The sequence below is a fragment of the Vigna umbellata genome, chromosome 7, assembly GCF_029865625.1.
Source record: "Vigna umbellata cultivar VRB3 chromosome 7, Vumbellata_1.0, whole genome shotgun sequence".
Classification (NCBI taxonomy): domain Eukaryota; kingdom Viridiplantae; phylum Streptophyta; class Magnoliopsida; order Fabales; family Fabaceae; genus Vigna; species Vigna umbellata.
In genome coordinates, this window is record NC_142171.1 from 35769936 (window position 1) to 35790529 (window position 20594).

The following is a 20594-nucleotide window of genomic DNA, read 5'->3' on the forward strand; positions in this document are numbered from 1 at the left end:
TATGAATTGGTTGAAGATTGAGTTACATCTTGTTTGCTTGAGGACAAGCAAAGTTCTAAGTTTGGGGTTGTGATAACAGTTGAAAAACTGTTATTTTCATGCTTAAAATTGACACAAAAAGCAACCTTTACACTTAGAAACTAGCTTGAAGTCATGCTTTTATCCATATTTTCATAAATAAGAGAGCTGGACAGGTTTATGCTTGATTTCAGTGTTTTTGTGCAGGTTTTAAGGTGAATTTAGTGAAAGAAGTGAAGAAGGAGAGAGATGGAATCAGAAAAGTCAACCAGAAACCAGAAAAGTCAACCAGTCAACCAGAAAAGTCAACCAGTCAACAAAAAAGTCAACCAGTCAACCAGAATACGAAAAAAGTCAACCAGACGAGTTTTGGGCCAGTTTTATGCGATTTTATGATCTGTTTGGGCCTGGACCCGTTTTCTATTATTTTTATGTCCTATTTAAAGACCTAGATGTCTTAGGGTTGGTATCTTTGGCAGAAACGAAGCAAACACTCTCTCTTCCACCCCTTGGGGTAGATTGGGAGATGGTGACAGCTCTCCTCTTCTCTTTCTCGGGTTTTTCTATCTCTTTCATTCTTTCATTATTGTTCATCTAGGTTCACCATGAATATGGTGAACTAAACCTTGTATGTTTGTTGGGGAATCAATGTAATCTTTTGAAGCTCTCATATATGGAATTTGTGCTTGCATCTTAATCTAAGACTTATGCTTTCTTTCATCATTAGTTAGGGTTTTTCCTCTTTGCTCAATGCTTGCTTTGTTTAACTCATTCAATGCATGATTATTGGTTTTGTCGATACGGGAACGTACGGGGAAGTCTAGATCCGGGGAATTTCTCCCAATAGTATATTGGTTGCCTTAAGCTCCTGTGCTAAAAAAACTAATTATTAGGAATGCTAGGAATCGTATGAACTCGTAATTAGGGAGAAGCCTTCTTGAAAGGCAATTTAGAGAGTGGCATTAACAATGATGACTTGAATGTTGAATTCCTAAAATATATGAGAGTGGATAAGATGAAATTGACCCCCAACAACATATTCATCAATATATTTCATTGAAAGTGTCTGTCTTTTGCTGTTGCCATTGATCAAAACTCATGCATACATGTTTATTTTTTGTCTTGCATATTAAACTCCAATTATTTTTTTATTAAGTCTTAGCTAATCAACAAATCACATAACTAAACTAGGCCGTGAGTCCTTTGGGAGAACGATACTTGGTCTTACCGAGTTTATTACTTGAAACGATTCAGTCATACTTGCCGATTGTTCAACAAGTTTGTGACATCATATTTTGGTGATCATAAATTTGTCCATCAAGTACATCAAACTCTAATCTAAAAACATAAAATACTTACCGAATACTCGGTTGCCTCCCAATAAGCGCTTGTTTAACGTCACGAGCCTGACCCAAACTTTCAAGGATCAACCAACAACATCATTGTGGAAAATTGTTGCACCTCTCCCCCTAGATAGGGTTTGAGACGTTGACCATTCACCACCCAACTTCTTTGTGGATCATCAGCAGCTGGATTAAATATTTCAATTGCTCCATGCGGATGCACTTCTTTTATCACAAATGGTCCTGACCATTTTGACTTCAGCTTCCCAGGAAATATCTTCAATCTTGAATTGAATAATAGTACCTGTTGTCCTGGATTGAAAACTCTATTCACCAACTTCCTGTCATGATAAAATTTAATTTTTTCTTTGTAAGCCTTGGATGAATCATATGCATGTAATCGCATTTCTTCAAGCTCCAAAATTTGCCGTCTGCGTGTACATTGAGTTTCATAAGGATCAAAATTCAAGAATTTCAAAGCCCATAATGCTCTATGCTCCAATTCTACTGGCAAATGGCATGCTTTCCCATAGACTAATTGAAATGGTGATAATCCCATAGACGTCTTCATTGTTGTCCTATAAGCCTAAAGAGCATCATCCAATTTGAGAGACAAATCCTTTCTTGATGAAGTCACTGTTTTTTCCAGGATCCTTTTTATCTCCCTGTTAGACACCTCAGCTTGTCCATTGGTTTGTGGATGATAAGGTGCAGCTACCTTATGTTTTACTCCATAGTGTTTGAGTACTTTCTCTAACTGATAATTGCAAAAATGAGATCCTCCATCACTCATCAACACTCTTGGAGTGCCGAAACGTGAGAATATCTGCCTCTTCAAGAATTTAATTACCATGCTAGCATCATTTTTAGGACAAGCTAATGCTTCCACCCATTTACTCACATAATCTACTGCTACCAAAATATATTCATTGTTGAAAGATGGAGGGAAGGGTCCAACAAAATCAATACCCCAACAATCAAAAACCTCAACCTCTAAAATACCTTGTAAAGGCATCTCATGACGTTTAGTGATTGTCCCTGCTCTTTGACATTTATCACAATTTCTAGCACGATTATGGGCATCTTTAAACAAAGTTGGCCAATAAAATCCTGATTGAAGGACTTTTGCTGCTGTTCTTTCTCCGTTAAAATGTCCTCCATAAGGTGAATCATGACAATGCCAGAGAATTCCTTCTGCTTCTTCATTTGTAACACATCTCCTCAGAAGATTATCTGCTCCAATTTTGAACAAATAAGGATCATCCCAAACAAACTGATTGGCATCATGCAAAAATTTCTTTCTTTGTTGCCAAGTTAAGTCTTCCGGCATGACCCTTGCAGCTTTGAAATTAGCCATATCAGCAAACCAGGGTCTCTGCTGAATATACATGAGTGATTCATCTGAAAAAGATTCCCAGATTTCAGACTCCTTGCTAGTGTCCTCATTGTTGACTAACCATGACAAATGATCAGCAATTAAGTTCTCACTTCCTTTCTTATCACGGATTTCTACATCAAATTCTTGCAATAATAATACCCATCTAATCAGACGTGGCTTAGAATCTTGTTTTATCAACAAATATTTGATAGCTGCATGATCTGTATAGACAGTCACCTTAGACCCAATAAGATAAGTTCTAAATTTCTCTAGAGCATACACAATAGCAAGAAATTCTTTCTCTATGGTAGCATAATTCAATTGAGCATAATTCAGAACCTTGCTAGCATAATAAATTGGATGAAACTTTTGTTCTTTCCGCTGGCCAAGGACAACTCCTATTGCATAATCACTTGCATCACACATTAATTCAAAATTTTGATTCCAATCTGGCGCTACAATTACTGGAGCTAACACTAACTTCTTCTTCAATGTGTCAAAAGCTTTCAGACAGTCTTCATTCATCACAAAAGGCGCATCCTTCATCAAAAGATTACTCAATGGTTTAGCAATTTTTGAGAAATCTTTGATGAATCTTCTATAAAACCCAGTGATGAGTCGTTATTTATTGAATTATATTTAGTTTATTGCACTTAAATAAACCAGGGAATTGTGTTTAATTGTTTGTTATTTCCCCGTTTTCTGAATTCTGCTTAATTTGGTCGGAAATTTGTAATTGTGCTAATTTGGGTTTTCTGAGCTGATTAAGTGCATTTTTGAAGTGCAGGAAAATTTCGGAAATACATTTTGGGACATCAGGAAGAATGCCGAATAAATTCAAGACTTTCCACATAGACAATTTTGAATTAATTAAATTGTAATTCAGTAGTTTAGAATTTTCGAATCAACTCTTATATTTTGGGTCAATTTTTGGTAAATTGGATTAGACCCAAAAATTAGAAATGAGTCATTGGACCTAGGGTTTTTCTTTTGTGTGGACCCTACCCTTATTAAAGAGGGACACACGGCCCTTATGCCAGCCGCCACTTACACTTTGTTTTTGGCCACTGTTTTACTAGTTTTTTTTGGCTCTCGGCTTTTGAACGTTTTTGGAAGAATGGCATGTGGCTTCGAACGGTGATTTTGAATCCAGCGTGAATTTATTTTGCTTTCAATCATGGACGGTGTCCGGTCTCGGTTTTTTTTTCTTTGCATGCTTGAATTAAAATCCCATCTTCATATTCTATAAATTAGGTTGTCATTTCAGTTTGAAAAGAAGCTTTGGTCCTCACGTTCGTCCAAGAGCTGTGAGGTGTTGCACCGAGATTTAGAAAATGGAGCAGTAGCCACGCTGATGCTAGAATGGAGAGAAGGAGCTGGAAGCAGCACGGTGATTGAATGTGGTGTGCGCGTGGACGCGTGAAGAGGTGTGTTAGGGATTCTTCTTGGAAGCAATGTCACGTTGTTGAGGCTGAAGAGAATGGTGTGTGTGTTGAAGCGGTGTTGAATGGTGGGACGTGCCAAGACTAGGCAAGCACACGGTCACGGGCACAACATTCACGTTGTTGGTGACTTCATTAGGTGTCACGGCAGGAGATGGCACGGCTTGGAATGGGAGGCTGCACGGTGAAGAAGTGAGTTGGAATGGAAGCAAGGTGTCACGGCCTGGTTGGAGGAAAAGGGGGATGATTCATTTTTCTTTTAGAATGAAAAGCGGTAATGTGTTGGAGAAGTGATGTGCCACGGCTGGAAGGAAGAGTGCAGTGGTGTCAAGGCTTGGAATGATTTTTGCACGCTGCTGAAGTTTCATGCGGAATGAAGCACATGGTTTATTTAATTTGCTTTGCTAGAATGAAGAGGTGATTAGATGGGGGAGCTCACGGACCTAAAAAGCTGCACGTTGGAAGAAGAGAAAGCACTTTTGTTTTGGAGAGCTCCAATAGGTTTTGGTTTTGTTTATTTATAATTGCACCGAGAATGTTTTATAGTCTATACATTGAATTGCATTTAGCTTGGAAGCACCCTGCTCAATTTTCTTTTCAGCTTATTGTTCACGCATTTTATTTTAAGTGTTACATCCGTGATGAATTTCATTTTCTTTATTAGCTAATTGTTGCAAATTTACATTGAATGATGATTTATCCTTGCACTTCAAGATGTTTACTTAAGCTGAATTGGAATTTTATTTTCGCTGCTTGGTGTTTAAATTGCATTCGTAGATGCATTTCATAACATTAGATGTGTTTTCGGATTTATCAATTGCAATTCAATTCGGTCATGAGTTGTCTTAATTATTTATTGCATCTAATTTAGTTCATCCGTATTCACAAAATCTGCACTACCCCCCCCCCCCACTGCGTGTTTGATTTGAGACTGAACCCAATTTGGTCCTTGAGAGACGACCTAGGAGTCACTTCCTAGTACTATACTGCATTCTTTTATGCATAACTTTTGTTGGGAGGTGCGACCCTCTCAACACCCAGCATGACCAAGAAAACTTCTAATCCCCTTTACATTTGTTGGTGGAGGTAGTTTCTCAATGACTTCTACTTTAGCTTTGTCTACCTCAATTCCTTTAGCAGAAATTTTATGCCCCAATACAATTCCTGCAGTTACCATGAAATGACATTTCTCCCAATTAAGAACAAGATTTTTCTGAACACATCTTTTGAGGACAGTGTTCAAATTAGCCAAACATCTTTGGAAAGAATTTCCAAAAACTGAGAAATCATGCATGAATACTTCAATGCATTTTTCTAAGAGATATGCAAAAATTGCCTGCATACACCTCTGAAATGTAGCTGGAGCATTACATAATCCAAAAGGCATCTTTCTATATGCAAAGATACCAAAAGGACAAGTAAAAGCCGTCTTCTCCTGGTCTTTTGGATCTACCACAATTTGATTGTATCCAGAATATCCATCTAGAAAACAATAGAAAGCCTGCCCTGATAACCTTTCTAACATCTGATCCATGAAAGGAAGAGGAAAATGATCTTTCCTAGTAGCTTTATTTAGCTTCCTGTAATCAATGCACATACGCCAGCCAGTAACTGTCCGAGTAGGAATAAGTTCATTCTTATCATTATAAATTACTGTCATCCCACCTTTCTTTGGAACCACCTGTACTGGACTCACCCATTCACTATCAGAGATTGGATAGATGATACCCACTTCTAGCAGTTTCAACACTTCTTTTCTGACCACCTCCTTCATAATAGGATTTAACCTTCTCTGTGGTTGAGCACTTGGTTTATAGTCTTCTTCCATAAAAATCTTGTGCATGCAATAAGTTGGGCTAATACCTTTGAGATCTGATATTGACCACCCAATTGCTTCTTTGTTGGCTTTCAAAATTTCTATCAACTGTTCTTCTTCTTGTAAAGATAAAGAGTTATTGATGATGACTGGCTTTGTTCCATCTTCTTCTAGAAAAACATATTTCAGATGTGATGGCAATCTTTTTAATTCTGGTGTCTGTGCTTTGACTGCTTCTTCCTTATCAATTATTTCGAATATTGGATCTTCCTCCAGACTCTTTTTCAATGTTTCCAAGTCCATCAGACATTCATCAATCAATTTCTCTTCTTCTTCATCTAAATCTTCACATGCATTAATGAGAGTTTTTTCCAATGGAGAAATATTTCGCACCATCCTTTCTTGCACCATACAAACTTAATCAAGTTCATCAAATTGAAAACATGCTTTGTCATCATTTGGATATGTCATGGCCTTGGATACGTCAAAAGTGACTTCTTCATCATCAACTCTCATTTTAAGCTTACCATTCTCTACATCAATCAAAACTCTAGCAGTCTTCATAAAAGGTCTCCCAAGAATAAGAGGAACATCACTATTCCCTTCCATCTCCATCACAATAAAATCCACTGGGAGTACAAATTTGTCAACCTTTACTAGAACATCTTCAACCACTCCAGATGAATATTTAAGAGACCTGTCCGCCAATTGAAGAGCCATTCTGGTTGGTTTAATTTCCAATCCCTGAATTATTCTGCACATGGATAGCGGCATTAGATTAATGCTAGCTCCCAAATCAATCAATGCTCTTCCAACTTTCACATCTCCTATGGTGCATGGAATAGTAAAGCTTCCTGGATCTTTAAGTTTAGGAGGTAGTTTTTGTATGATTGCACTGCAGTTACCCTGTACATTGATAGTTTCCTTTTCAATATACTTGTGTTTCTTTGTGAGGAGTTCCTTCAAAAACTTTGCATATGCTGGCATCTGTTGCAATGCTTCAGAGAATGGTATAGTGATCTCAAGCTTCTTAAACAACTCCATGAATCTTTCCAACTGCTTTTCTTTCTCCTTCCTTGAATAACTCTTTGGATAAGGAAGTGGCTTTTCATACTCTTTTTCTTTTTGTCTCTCCTCTCTCTCTTCTTCTTTTTTCTTTTTCTCTCTCTCAACTCTTTCTTTCCACTCACATGTTTCTTTTTCACTCTCACTCTCATTTTCTTTCTCTTTTCTTTCTTGTTTTCTCTCTTCTAACACTCTACCACTTCTGGTCACAACAGTTTTACACTCCTTTCTGAGATTATCATGTTTAATCTTGTCAACTATTCTCTTAACATAAACCTCCATATTTTTAAATGCAGCATCCACATTCTGACAATAAGACGCATTTGTCTTCAAGAATCTTTCGAAAGTCTCTTCAAGTTTTGTTGTTTTCTCAATTGGAGTAGATTGCATTTGCCATTTTTGTTGTTGCACTTGAACCATTGAGACCTGTTGTATTTCCTGTGTTATTTGAGAAAGCTTCATAATTACCTCTTCAAGCTGTTGAGATATAATTCTATTTTGAATAAGCAAAGCATCATTTGATTGTAACAACTCCCTCTGACTATGATATCCTCTTTCAATGTTGAGTTCGTTGTCACTAGTAGCCATATTTTCAATAATTTCAGTTGCTTCCTCTGGAGTTTTCCATTTAATGTTTCCTCCTGCTGAGGCATGAAGCATCATCTTAGTTTGTGAATCAAGACCTCCAAGGAAAGTTAGGACTACTTCTTCTTCTTTGAAACCATGCATGGGCGTTTTTTGTAACAGGCTTTTATATCTGTCCCATGCATGCCCCAGTGATTCTTCCATGCCCTGCTTAAATGAAGAAATTTCTTGCTTGCCTTTTATCCTCTTAGATTGTGGGAAGTACTTGTTTAAAAACTTTGTTACCACTGCTTCCCACTCTGTGAAACTTCCTTCTGGGAAAGAATTCAACCAAAGTTTAACATTGCCTCCCAATGAAAAAGGAAACAAACTAAGTTTGATTGCTTCATCTGGCACCCCATTAATTTTGACTGTGTTGCAAATCTCATTGAAGGTAGTGAGGTGCTCATATGGGCTTTCATGAGATAACCCATTAAATTGGTTGCTTTTCACCAGTTGGATCAGTGCTGGTTTGACCTCCATGTTAGCTGCATTGATTCTAGGTCTAGCTATACTGTTAAAGTGCTGAGGTCCAGCTATATTGGTGTAGTCAGCAAGAGTTCTTCTGATATTATTGTTCTCCATATTTTCTGTGCTATGAACAGAACCTTGTGGTGATGATTGTAAGAGAGTTTCTGGAGAAGGGAAAAGTTCTCTAGATGTTCGGATTCTTCTCCTCCGTCTACTCTCGTTTAGACCTTCAAGCAGAGGTTCTGTTGTTTTCTTGCTCCTTGTTCTAATTGCTTCCTGCATGCACAAGAAAACAAAACCCTAGAAAAAATTTGTTAGCACAAAAAAATATAGGAGAAGATATAGATTCAGAAGATAAAAGATTCAGGGGATAAGATAAAATAATATAAAATCAAATCAAATCAAATAAAATAAAATCTAATCTAATCAAATAAAATAAAATAAAATAAAATCTAATCAAATCAAATCAAATAAAATCTAATCTAATCAAATAAAATAAAATAAAATAAAATCTAATCTAATCAAATCAAATAAAATCTAATCTAATAAAATAAAATGAAATCAATCAAATACGATAAAATAAAATAAAATCAAATCAAATCAAATAAAATCAAATCAAATAAAATAAAACCAAATCAAATAAAAACCGAAAAAATAAAAACAGAAAATAAAAACAGAAATTCAAAATTAAAGTCAAAGATAATCAATAATCACACAAATTAACCAATTAAACCAGAGTCCCCGGCAACGGCGCCAAAAACTTGATGGACAAATTTATGATCACCAAAATATGATGTCACAAACTTGTTGAACAATCGGCAAGTATGACCGAATCGTTTCAAGTAATAAACTCGGTAAGACCAAGTATCGTTCTCCCAAAGGACTCACGGCCTAGTTTAGTTATGTGATTTGTTGATTAGCTAAGACTTAAGAACAAAATAATTGGATTTTACTATGCAAAAGACGAAAATAAACATGTATGCATGAGGTTGATCAATGGCTAAAACAAAATACAAACACTTTCAATGGATTATAGAAATGAATATGTTGTTGGGGTTTATCAAATTCATCTTATCCACTCTCATATATTTTAGGAATTCAACATTCAATTCATCATTGTTAATGCCACTCTCTAAATTACCTTTCAAGAAGGCTTCTCCCTAATTACGAGTTCATACGATTCCTAGCATTCCTAATAATTAGTTTATTTAGCACAGGAGCTTAAGGCAACCAATATACTTATTGGGAGAAATTCCCCGGATCTAGACTTCTCCGTACGTTCCCGTATCGACAAAATCAATAATCATGCATTGAATGAGTTAAACAAAAGAAGCATTAAGCAAAGAGGAAAAATCCTAACTAATGATGAAAGAAAGCATAAATCTTAGATTAAGATGCAAGCACAAATTCCATATATGAGAGCTTCAAAAGATTACATTGATTCCCCAACAAACATACAAGGTTTAGTTCACCATATTCATGGTGAAACTAGATGAATAATAATGAAAGAATGAAAGAGATAGAAAAACCCGAGAAAGAGAAGAGGAGAGCTGTCACCATCTCCCAATCTACCCCCAAGGGGTGAAAGAGAGAGTGTTTGCTTCGTTTCTGCCAAAGATACCTAACCCTAGGAAACCCTAAAGCTTATATATTATTCGTAAATTACAGAAAATTAGGTCCAAGCCCATAAAAGTGCCGCTCAGCGGTAAAGTACCGCTCAGCGGTAAGTGCGTGAGTCGTTTCTTCCCCTTAGCGGCCATTTTGCCCCTCAGCGGACCTCCCGTGACTTCTTGAGTGCCGCTCAGCGGTAAACTGCCGCTGAGCGGTGACTTCGGCTTCTCCTTTTGCACTTTTTGATGTCTTTTCTGATTTCATCTCTCTCCTTCTTCACTTCTTTCACTAAATTCACCTTAAAACCTGCACAAAAACACTAAAATCAAGCATAAACCTGTCCAGCTCTCTTATTTATGAAAATATGAAGAAAAGCATGATTTCAAGCTAGTTTCTAAGTGTAAAGGTTGCTTTTAGTGTCAATTTTAAGCATGAAAATAACAGTTTTTCAACTTTTATTAGGTGGACCAAAGACGTCTCCTCCACCACTACATCAAACAAAGAAGGATTGCTGAGGAAAGGCTTCAGTCTATGCTCGTTCACCTTGAAGCTTTTAGTTGTAGATGAACCTTGGATCTCTACTGCACCATAAGGATAAACATTAGTCACAACAAAAGGTCCAGTCCACTTTGATCTCAACTTACCACCCATGAGGCCGAGTCTAGAGTTATACAACAAAACCTGTTGGCCAACCTCGAAGTCCTTTCTAACAATAGAACTATCATGGAACTTCTTTGTCCTTTCCTTGTAGAACTTCGAGTTCTCATAGGCCTCCAATCGGATCTCATCCAATTCATTTAATTGCAACTTTCTTTCCTTTCCAGCTTGTTCCATGGAGAAGTTGCAAGTCTTCACAGCCCAATATGCCCGATGCTCAATCTCAACCAGTAGGTGACATGCCTTTCCAAAGACAACCCGGTAGGGAGACATCCCTATCGGTGCTTTGTAGGCAGTCTTGTGGGCCCAAAGAACATCGTCCAACCTATTGCTCCAATCTTTCCTATTGGGCAGGACAATCTTCTCCAAAATTCTCTTAATCTCCCTGTTTGAGATCTCTGCTTGCCCATTTGTTTGGGGGTGGTAAGATGTAGAGACTTTGTGTACCACCCCATACTTCTTTAGCAAGGCTTGCATTGATCTGTTGCAAAAATGGGTTCCTTGATCACTAACAATTGCTCGGGGTACTCCAAACCTGCAAAAGAGGTGAGATCTAACAAAATCTACAACAACCCGAGCATCGTTAGTTCTGGTGGCTCTAGCTTCCACCCATTTTGAAACATAATCCACAGCCAGGAGAATATAAGAGAAACCAAAAGAAACAGGAAAGGGACCCATGAAATCTATACCCCAAACATCAAATACCTCACAGAACAGCATGGGCTGTTGAGGCATCTGTTGTTTCCATGAAAGTGATCCTCCTGCTCTCTGACATGGCTCGCAAGTGCTGCAAATCCTCTCAGCATCCTTAAAGATGGAGGGCCAATAGAAACCACAATCTAACACCCTGCGAGCCGTTCTTTGAATTTCCAAATGACCACCAGGTGAGGAAGCGTGACAAAACTGTAGGACCGAGTCTATCTCATGGTCCGGAATGCATCTTCTTGTAACCTGATCACTGCACAACTTCCACAGATATGGGTCATCCCAAATGTAATACTTAGCATCGCTCTTAATTTTAGCAATTTGAGCACGCAATGCTAAGGGGGAAAAAACAGAAGCAACCAAATAATTGATAATATTTGCAAACCAAGGGGTAGGGTAAGAAAGTGAAACCGTCCATAAGCTTTCATCAGGAAAGTTATCCTAGATAGGCAGAACATTGGCTTCATCCTCAGCTCTCTCAATCCTGTTGAGGTGGTCAGCAACCAGATTCTGTGCTCTACTCCTGTCTTGGATTTGTAGATCAAACTCTTGGAGTAGAAGCATCCACCTAATCAATCTAGGCTTCGACTCAGCCTTCTTCAATAGAAACTTTAGAGCTGCATGGTCAGTGAAAACAGTGACAGGAGAACCAAGCAAATAGGATCTAAATTTATCAAGAGTGAACACAATGGCTAAGAGCTCTTTCTCAGTGGTGGTGTAGTTTGCTTGGGCAGCATCCAAAGTCCTGGAAGCGTAGTAGATCACTCGAGGCAACTTATCAATCTTTTGTGTCAAGACAGCCCCCAATGCATAATTGGATGCATCACACATAAGCTCAAAAGGGGCTGTCCAATCTGATGCCTGAATGATCGGAGTGGTGGTCAAAGCTTCCGTCAGGCGGTCAAAAGCCTGTTTGCATCTGTCATCGAAGTCAAACTCAATGTCTTTCTACAACTGTTTGGACAAGGGAAGCGCTTTCTTGCTGAAGTCCTTGATGAAGCGCCTGTAGAACCCTGCATGCCCAAGAAAAGATCGAACCTCTCGCACGCAAGAGGGGTAAGGCAATTGCGAAATCATAGATATTTTTGCAGGATCTACCTCTATTCCCTTCCTTGAAATGATATGCCCTAACACTAGACCTTGTTCAACCATGAAATGGCATTTCTCAAAATTTAGAACAAGGTTGTTATCGATGCATCTTTTCAAAACCTTTTCCAAACTGTCTAAACATGTATCAAATGAGGATCCATATACAGTAAAATCATCCATGAACACCTCTATGCAATTTTCAAGAAAATCGCTAAAAATGCTAAGCATGCACCTCTGGAAGGTACCAGGGGCATTGCACAAGCCAAATGGCATCCTCCTATAGGCAAAAGTGCCAAAGGGGCAGGTGAACGTGGTTTTCTCTTGGTCCTCAGGAGCAATATTGATTTGAAAATAGCCAGAAAACCCATCCAGAAAGCAATAATGAGATTTACCTGCCAAGCGCTCGAGCATCTGATCAATGAATGGCAAGGGGAAGTGATCTTTCCTGGTTGCCTGATTGAGCCTCCTGTAATCAATGCAGACTCTCCAGCTGTTCTGCACTCTGGTAGGAATCAACTCATCTTTCTTATTCTTTATCACAGTGAGGCCAGTCTTCTTGGGCACAACATGGATCGGGCTCACCCATTGACTATCTGATATGGGGTAGATGATCCCAGCTTGCAGAAGCTTGGTCACCTCCTTCTTGATAACATCCATAATCACGGGGTTTTGCCTCCGTTGTGGTTGCCTAACCGGCTTTGCCCCATCTTCCAAAAGAATTCTATGCATGCATGTGGATGGGCTAATACCAGGTATGTCAGCCAAACTCCAACCAATGGCCTTCTTGTGCTTCCTCAGCACACCAAGCAACTTCTCCTCTTGAACAGAATCAAGGGAGGTAGAAATGATCACCGGTTTCTTCTCATCATCCTCCAAGTACTCGTATTTGAGGTTATCTGGAAGCTGTTTCAACTCAAGAGTAGGTGCCTGCAAGTCAGATTCATTCATACTTCCTACAAAGTGGTTAGTGCATTCTGACTCCAAGGAATTCACAGGTAAAGGCGGAACACCTATCTCATCAGGCTCCAAATCCATATCCATGACAATTACATTATCAACATCATCAATATCAAGAACTTCATCAACATCATTCTCACATTCAGATTCTATGCATGTATGTAGAGAAGATAGAAAAGAATGCTCTTTTTCATGCAAAGAATCAAACTCATCAACAGCATATTTATCAATAATGTCATCCAACATATCAATCTTAAAAACAGAATGGTCCTCAACTGGGAACTTCATTGCATCAAGAATATTAAAGTGAACCATAATATCAGCAAATTCCATGGATAAAGTTCCATCATACACATCAATCTTGGTTTGGGCAGTTTTCAAAAAGGGTCTGCCTAAGATTATGGGAGCGGATCCATGAGAGAATTCCTCCTCCATTTCCAAAACATAAAAGTCGGCAGGAAAAATCAGCTCACCAACCCTAACCAAGACATCCTCTATGTAACCTGTTGGGTGGGTAACACTCCTGTTTGCCAACTGAATGACCACACCCGTAGGTTGTAAAGGGCCAAGAGACAAAGATTTAAAAATTGAAAGAGGCATGACATTTATGGAAGCACCCAAATCAAGCATGGCATTTTCAAATTTACTATTTCCAATCATACAAGGAATGCAAAACGTACCTGGGTCCTTGCACTTTTCAGGAACGTGCGGGACCGACTTACCAATAAGTGCGGATACATTCCTGCCCATGCTGATTCTTTCATCTCCTTTCATTTTCCTCTTATGCATGCACAGGTCCTTCAGAAATTTTGCATATCTAGGAATCTGCTTTATGGCATCAAGTAGAGGTATGTTCACCTCTACCTTCCTGAAGGTCTCCAATATTTCTTTGTCCACCTCTTCCATCTTTTTGCTAGGCATCGCCTTTGGAGGGAATGGAAGAGGAATCTGGTCGGGCAAGGTAGGAGATGTGCTGGTGGTGGTAAAAGAAGAAGAACCATCGGAAGAAGAAGAAGGTCCACCTGCCTCGAATGTCTTGCTTGGACCAGCCTGGTCCTCTTCTATGTGGGAAGTAGCAGGGTTAAGTTTAGGAGGTTCAGGTGCCTGAGATGGCATGGTGGGCACAAAAATTTGCTTCCCAGATCTGAGGGTGATGGCACTAACATTCTTAGGATTCTGCACAGTTTGGGATGGCAATTTATCAGAATTCTGAGACTGTGCCTGATTCAGCTGTGTAGCCATCTGCCCCATCTGATTCGTCAAGCTCTGGATGGAAGCTTTTGTCTCCTGGTGAAATTGCATGTTTTGAATAGTCATCTGCTTCACCAACTCCTCCAAGGTAAGCTCAGAAGAAGAAGTAGAAGGTTGGGCAGGAATCTCTTGTTACTGCTGTTGTTGTTGCCTCTGGTGTTGTTGCATAGGTGGAGGCACATATCTGTTAGGTGGCGCCTGCTGCTGATGCTGTGGCGCATTGTTCCATCTAAGATTGGGGTGATTCCTCCACCCTGGGTTGTACCTGTTGCTGGACAAGTCATGATTTTGCTGTTGTGGCTGCCTGTTGGTGTAGATGTTCGTAGCATAAGCCTGAGGCGCATCAGAGGCAGCAGGATGCTGCAAAGAAGGACATGCATCTGTATAGTGGTCACTAGAAGGACAAATAGCACATAGTCGTGCAACAGATGCAGATGGAGCTACAGATCTTTGGTTGGTAGTCAACTGTGTCACCAACTTCGTAAGAGAGTCAATCTTGCCTTCCAACTTGCTTTCAACAGCTGATAAAGACTGGGCAACAACATCATGTACGCCCCTCACCACAATGGCATCATTCCTGGTGATAAACTGCTGGGAGTTGGAGGCCATCTTCTCAATCAATTACCTAACCTCAGCAGGTGTCGTGTCTCCAAGAGCTCCACCACTGGCAGCATCAATCATACCCCGATCCATGTTGTTCAAACCCTCATAGAAATACTGGATAAGGAGTTGTTTAGGTATCCGATGGTGGGGGCAGCTAGCACAAAGTGTCTTGAATCTCTCCCAATACTCATACAAGTTCTCTCCATCAAGCTGCCTAATCCTAGTTATGTCTTTTCTGATAGCTGTGGTCCGGGATGCTGGCAAAAATTTATCCAAGAACAGCCTCTTCAGATCATCCCAGCTAGTGACGGATCTAGGCGTCAAACCATACAACCAATCCTTAGCAACATTTTCCAATGAATGAGGGAATGCCTTCAAGAAAATGTGCTCTTCAGGAACATCATGTGGTTTCATACTGGAACAGACAATGTGGAATTCCTTCAAATGCTTATGAGGACTCTCACCTGCAAGACCATGAAACTTGGGCAACAAATGGATCAGTCCAGTCTTGAGAACAAATGGAACGTCCTCATCAGGATATTGGATGCACAAGCTTTCAATATCGAAATCAGGTGCAGCCATCTCCCTAAAAGTCCTCTCACGAGGTGGAGGTTGTGCCATATTGTTCTCAGTGTGAAAAACAACAGAATCAGAATCAGAATCAAGTGCAGATGCAACAGATGCAGTAGATGCAGTATGCACAAAGTACTCAGCAGTGGGATGCACAGTATCCAATGGAACAGACTCAAAAACAGACTCTAAGGATAATTTTCTAGAATGCCTAGCTAACCTATGAAAAGTTCTATCAATCTAAGGATCAAAGGGTGGTATAGGCCCAGGATTTCCCCTAGTCATGCACTAAGTCACAACACCCTAAAATCATGAAACGATAGCACAAAAATTTCGAACACACAAAACAACCTAAGCCAACAAATCACACATACTCAAACATACAATACAAAACACAACACACACTAACACAACAAAAAAAAAAAAACCTAAGACTGAACCATTGGTCCCCGGCAACGACGCCATTTTGTTGAGAGGGTCGCACCTTTCACAAAAGTTGTGCATAAAAGAATGCAGTATAGTGCTAGGAAGTGACTCCTAGGTCGTCTCTCAAGGACCAAATGTGGTTCGAGTCTTAGGTCAAACACGAAGTGGGGGAGGGTTTGAAAGTGTTTGTGAATGCAATTGAACTAAATTAAAACTTGAAATTAAACACAACTGAATACAATTGAAGGCATTAAAATGCATGAACAAAGCATTAAACTGATCACTGCAGTAGATAAATACCCAAACACAATTGAAGCTATTAAAAGGCAATGTTGAGCTAACAAATTAAATGCACATTAGAACAAAGCTTGGAAATTGTAAAATAAAAATCACCACCGAATCATTCAATGACTAACTAAAAAAATAAAACTTTCTAGCCTTCAACGTGTCACATCACCGTGCACACTATGCTCCACGTTCACGTGCACACACTTTTCTTCTCCAAAGAGTTAATTCTCTTCTTCCAACATTAACCACCTTACATGTATGTATTCATCAAAGAAAAAGCACAAAAGGCAATTCAAGGTACTGGACGGGATAGTGCACTCCATTCTCCAAGAAAACAATTGATGAGCCTTCTCTGTGTGTACCGAATAAAAAATTCATTCAACTCCTGGTCTCCAAAAATTAAAAATGCTTCCAATATATATATCTATATGTTATAAAGAAATTCATGAGTAAAGAAAAGAAACCAAAACCCATGAGTGCATCTCCAGCTGGCCATTTATTAACGTGTGTTGCTTCCAAAAATCAAAACCCAAGAAATTAAATGCAACCACCATGCAGCACTCCAATAATGAAGTATGTGCTTTACTTTCTAAAAGAAATAGTGTAATGAAAGATTCCATCCAGACCATAACATTGTGCACGGCTTCCAACTAAATTAAAATGCACTTTTCATTCAATGCAAAATTAAACAAGCACTCATCACCGAACAACACTAAAAAGAATAAATGCTTGGACAGTAGAATAAAAATAAAATGAGTCAATTTGCTTCAACCTCTAACAGCAAAATAAAGTGATTTCAAAAGGTGGGGGAGGGGGGCGTGTGCGCTTTCTTTCAAGCCATGACAGTGTGCTTCCTCAATGTGCTTTCAATTCAGCCTACGTGTGTCTTCCAGCTAGCCGTAGCCCTCCATGAATTGATGTTTGTGTCTTCTTTCTCCAGGTCTCTTCCCCCCTTTCGCGTGCTCTCTCGACGTGCTGCTCCCCTCCGTTTCAGCTACTAGGTCAATAAAAAAAACTCTCTTCTATGTGGCGGCTCTCCCTGCTATCCCGTGACAACCTCCCAACTCAACGGGTCTCTACCCCTTTCTTTGCTGGCAGCTGGACCGTGCTGAAGTTGGGCTATCCGTGAGCTCCTCAAGCTTGTGCTGGAACGCCCCTGCAAGCTTGCGGATGAAAGCTGGACTGCTTGCTGGACACATCCCCTGCGATGGCAGTTGGACTTCTCCGTGTTGCTGCTGCTGTTATGGGCTGCGGTGAAGCTGTCTGGACGAACATCTCCCTCCAAGTTTCTGGACGCGTCAGCTGCTGGACTTCTTCCACTCATGAAAGCATCGTGTGCTTTTTCCCAAGTGGCAGTTGGATCTCCAAAAGTTGTTGGACCGTGCCAAACAATGGGACCGTGGGTGCTGCTGGATGCCTTGCTGGACCGTGAGCTCCTCAAGCTGTTGTGTGCACCTCTTCATTAATAGCTTCCCATTCACGTGCTTTTTCTTTGCTTGCTGCCCTCTTCTCCCGTGAATCACCATGTGTTGTTGGACTGCTTCCGTGACACCACACTGCTGCCAACGTGCTTAAATGAAGATGGCAGAATAAAAGAAAAGGCAACCCATGTCCCGTAACAGCGTGTGGAATCACAAGGAGAAAAGAACATTCAATAAAAAAACTCTCTAACCAATTGGAAGCAGCAATGACTAAATAAAAAATGCAGAGTCAAAATCATCTCTTCATTCATCATTGAAGAACAACGCTCAAGCAAAAAAGAAAAAAAGGAAAATGTGTCTCCGTTCATCAATCCCCCCCCCCCCCCGTTTTCAACCAAAAGAATTCCAAAAACTAAGAGCCAAAAACCAAAGACCGAGAGAGAGTGTCCCCTGTGTGTCAAGTGGCGGCTGACCTAAAGGCCGTGTGTCTCCCCTTTAATGAGGGTGGGGTCCACACAAAAGAAAAACCCTAGGGTCCAAGTCACTCATCTCTACTTTTGGGTCTAATCTAATTTACCAAAAATTGACCCAAAATGTAAGAGTTGATTCAAAAATTCTAAACTACTAAATTACAATTTAATTAATTCTAAAATGTCTGTGTGGAGAGTCTTGAATTTAATTGCATTCTTCCTGATGTCCCAAAATGTATCTCCAAAATTCTTCCTGTAATAAAAAATGCACTTAATCAGCTCAGAAAACCCAAATTAGCACAATTACAAATTTCCGACCAAATTAAGCAACATTCAGAAAACGGGGAAAACAGACAATTAAACCCAATTCCCTGGTTTATTTAAGTGCAATAAACTAAATATAATTCAAGAAATAACGACTCATCAGCCCGACTGGTTGCAAAAGGGTACACTTAGGTTTATGGTCTTGATTGTTGTGACACCTTTTCTCCCGTGGCAAAGATGACTACCATTCGATTGTTCTTTACAATGGCAGCCATTCGTCATTGGCCACTTCATCAGTTGGATATCAAAAATGCCTTTCTCCATGGTGATCTTTAGGAAGAAGTTTATATGAAGCAACCTCCAGGGTTTGTTGCTCAGGGGGAGTCTGGTATGGTTTGTAAATTGAACCGATCTCTATATGGGCTCAAGCAATCACCACGTGCTTGGTTTGGAAAGTTTAGCTCCATTGTTCAAAAATTTGGGCTAAAACGCAGTGAAGCAGATCTTTCAGTCCTTTATTATCATTCGTCTCCCAGGAAATGTGTTTACTTGATAGTATATGTTGATGATATAGTTATTACAGGAAATGATACTGCTGGAATATCTCAATTGAAGGAGTACTTGTGTAGACATTTCCAAACCAAGGATCTTGGGAGCCTCAAATACTTCCTAGGCACTGAAGTAGCTCAGTCAAAAGATGGAGTTGTAATCTCCCAAAGGAAGTATGCTCTGGATATTTTGCAAGAAATAGGCATGATTGATTGTAGACCGGTTGATAGCCCTATGGATCCAAATCAAAAATTAACAACAGAAGAAGGTGAATTATTCTCCGACCTGGAGAGATATAGGAGGCTAGTTGGAAAACTAATCTATCTCACTATTACAAGGTCGAATCTATCTTTTGCAGTTGGAGTGGTTAGTCAATTTATGCAAGCTCCATGTGTTGGCCATTGGAATGCTATCATTCGCATTCTAAGGTATGTGAAAAAGGCTCTCGGGCAAGGGCTCTTATATGAAGAAAAAGGAAGTCTTCAGGTATCAGGATATTGTGATGCTGATTGGGCAGGTTCTCCTATTGATAGACGATCTACTACTGGATATTGTGTTTTCCTTGGAGGAAACATTATCTCATGGAAAAGTAAGAAACAAAATGTAGTGGCTCGATCAACAGCTGAGGCTGAATATAGGGCAATGGCTTCATTAACATGTGAACTTATATGGGTGAAGCAGTTCCTTCAAGAGCTTAACTTCTGTGACATCCAGAGTATGAAGATGTATTGTGATAACCAAGTTGCTCTTCACATTGCATCAAATCCAGTGTTTCACGAGAGAACCAAACATATAGAAATTGATTGTCATTTTGTTCGGGAAAAATTATTGTCAAAAGAAATATGTACTGAGTTTGTTGGATCAAATGACCAACTCGCAGATGTGTTGACTAAGTCGTTAAGGGGACCTCGGATTGAGTTTATTTGTTCCAAGCTTGGTACATACAATTTGTATGCTCCAGCTTGAGGGGGAGTGTTAGAATAATTATTAAGTCTACATATGATTAGTATAACAGGACCTAAAGTAGGTAGTTGTGTGTTGGGTTATCTATAATGATTGTTCCTAGCAGTCTAGGACAATCTCTTCATCTTCCATCTATCTATTGTATCAAATATTTATCTATATAAATAAGAGAATTGAGAAGGGTCTTCCAAGCCCTTCAGAACTATTTTTCTCTGTTTTATATCTCAAGTGTCATAAAATGCGCAGATCTATTATGATGCCCAGAACTATGATGCCAGATTACCTATCATAATAGGTCATTTTTACCTATCATAAAAAGCAGTTTCTCCACTAATGGTTATGTTATTCGAAGTATTGTGAGGATATCATATTGTTAAGTTAATTTAATAATTTAATAATGTCACCATGTAATTTAATAGTTTGACTTTAATTAAAGTGGATCAAATGTGATGATTGTTGGTCTAATACATGAAATAATTAGAAGAGGTTATTTGGAAAAATTTCTCTCTACTTTAAAAAGTATTTTAAAAAATATTAACATGCTCATACCTGGAATAGATCCATTAAGCTTTTACAACATAGAAGCCCAAACTCTTGGAAAACCATACTATGA

The 20594-nt window shown here is 39.3% G+C and overlaps 1 pseudogene; it reads right to left on the reverse strand.

Annotated features, from left to right (window-relative positions):
• Window positions 1-11571: 11571 nt before the first annotated feature.
• Window positions 11572-15885, reverse strand: LOC148195854 (uncharacterized; annotated as a pseudogene).
• Window positions 15886-20594: the final 4709 nt, after the last annotated feature.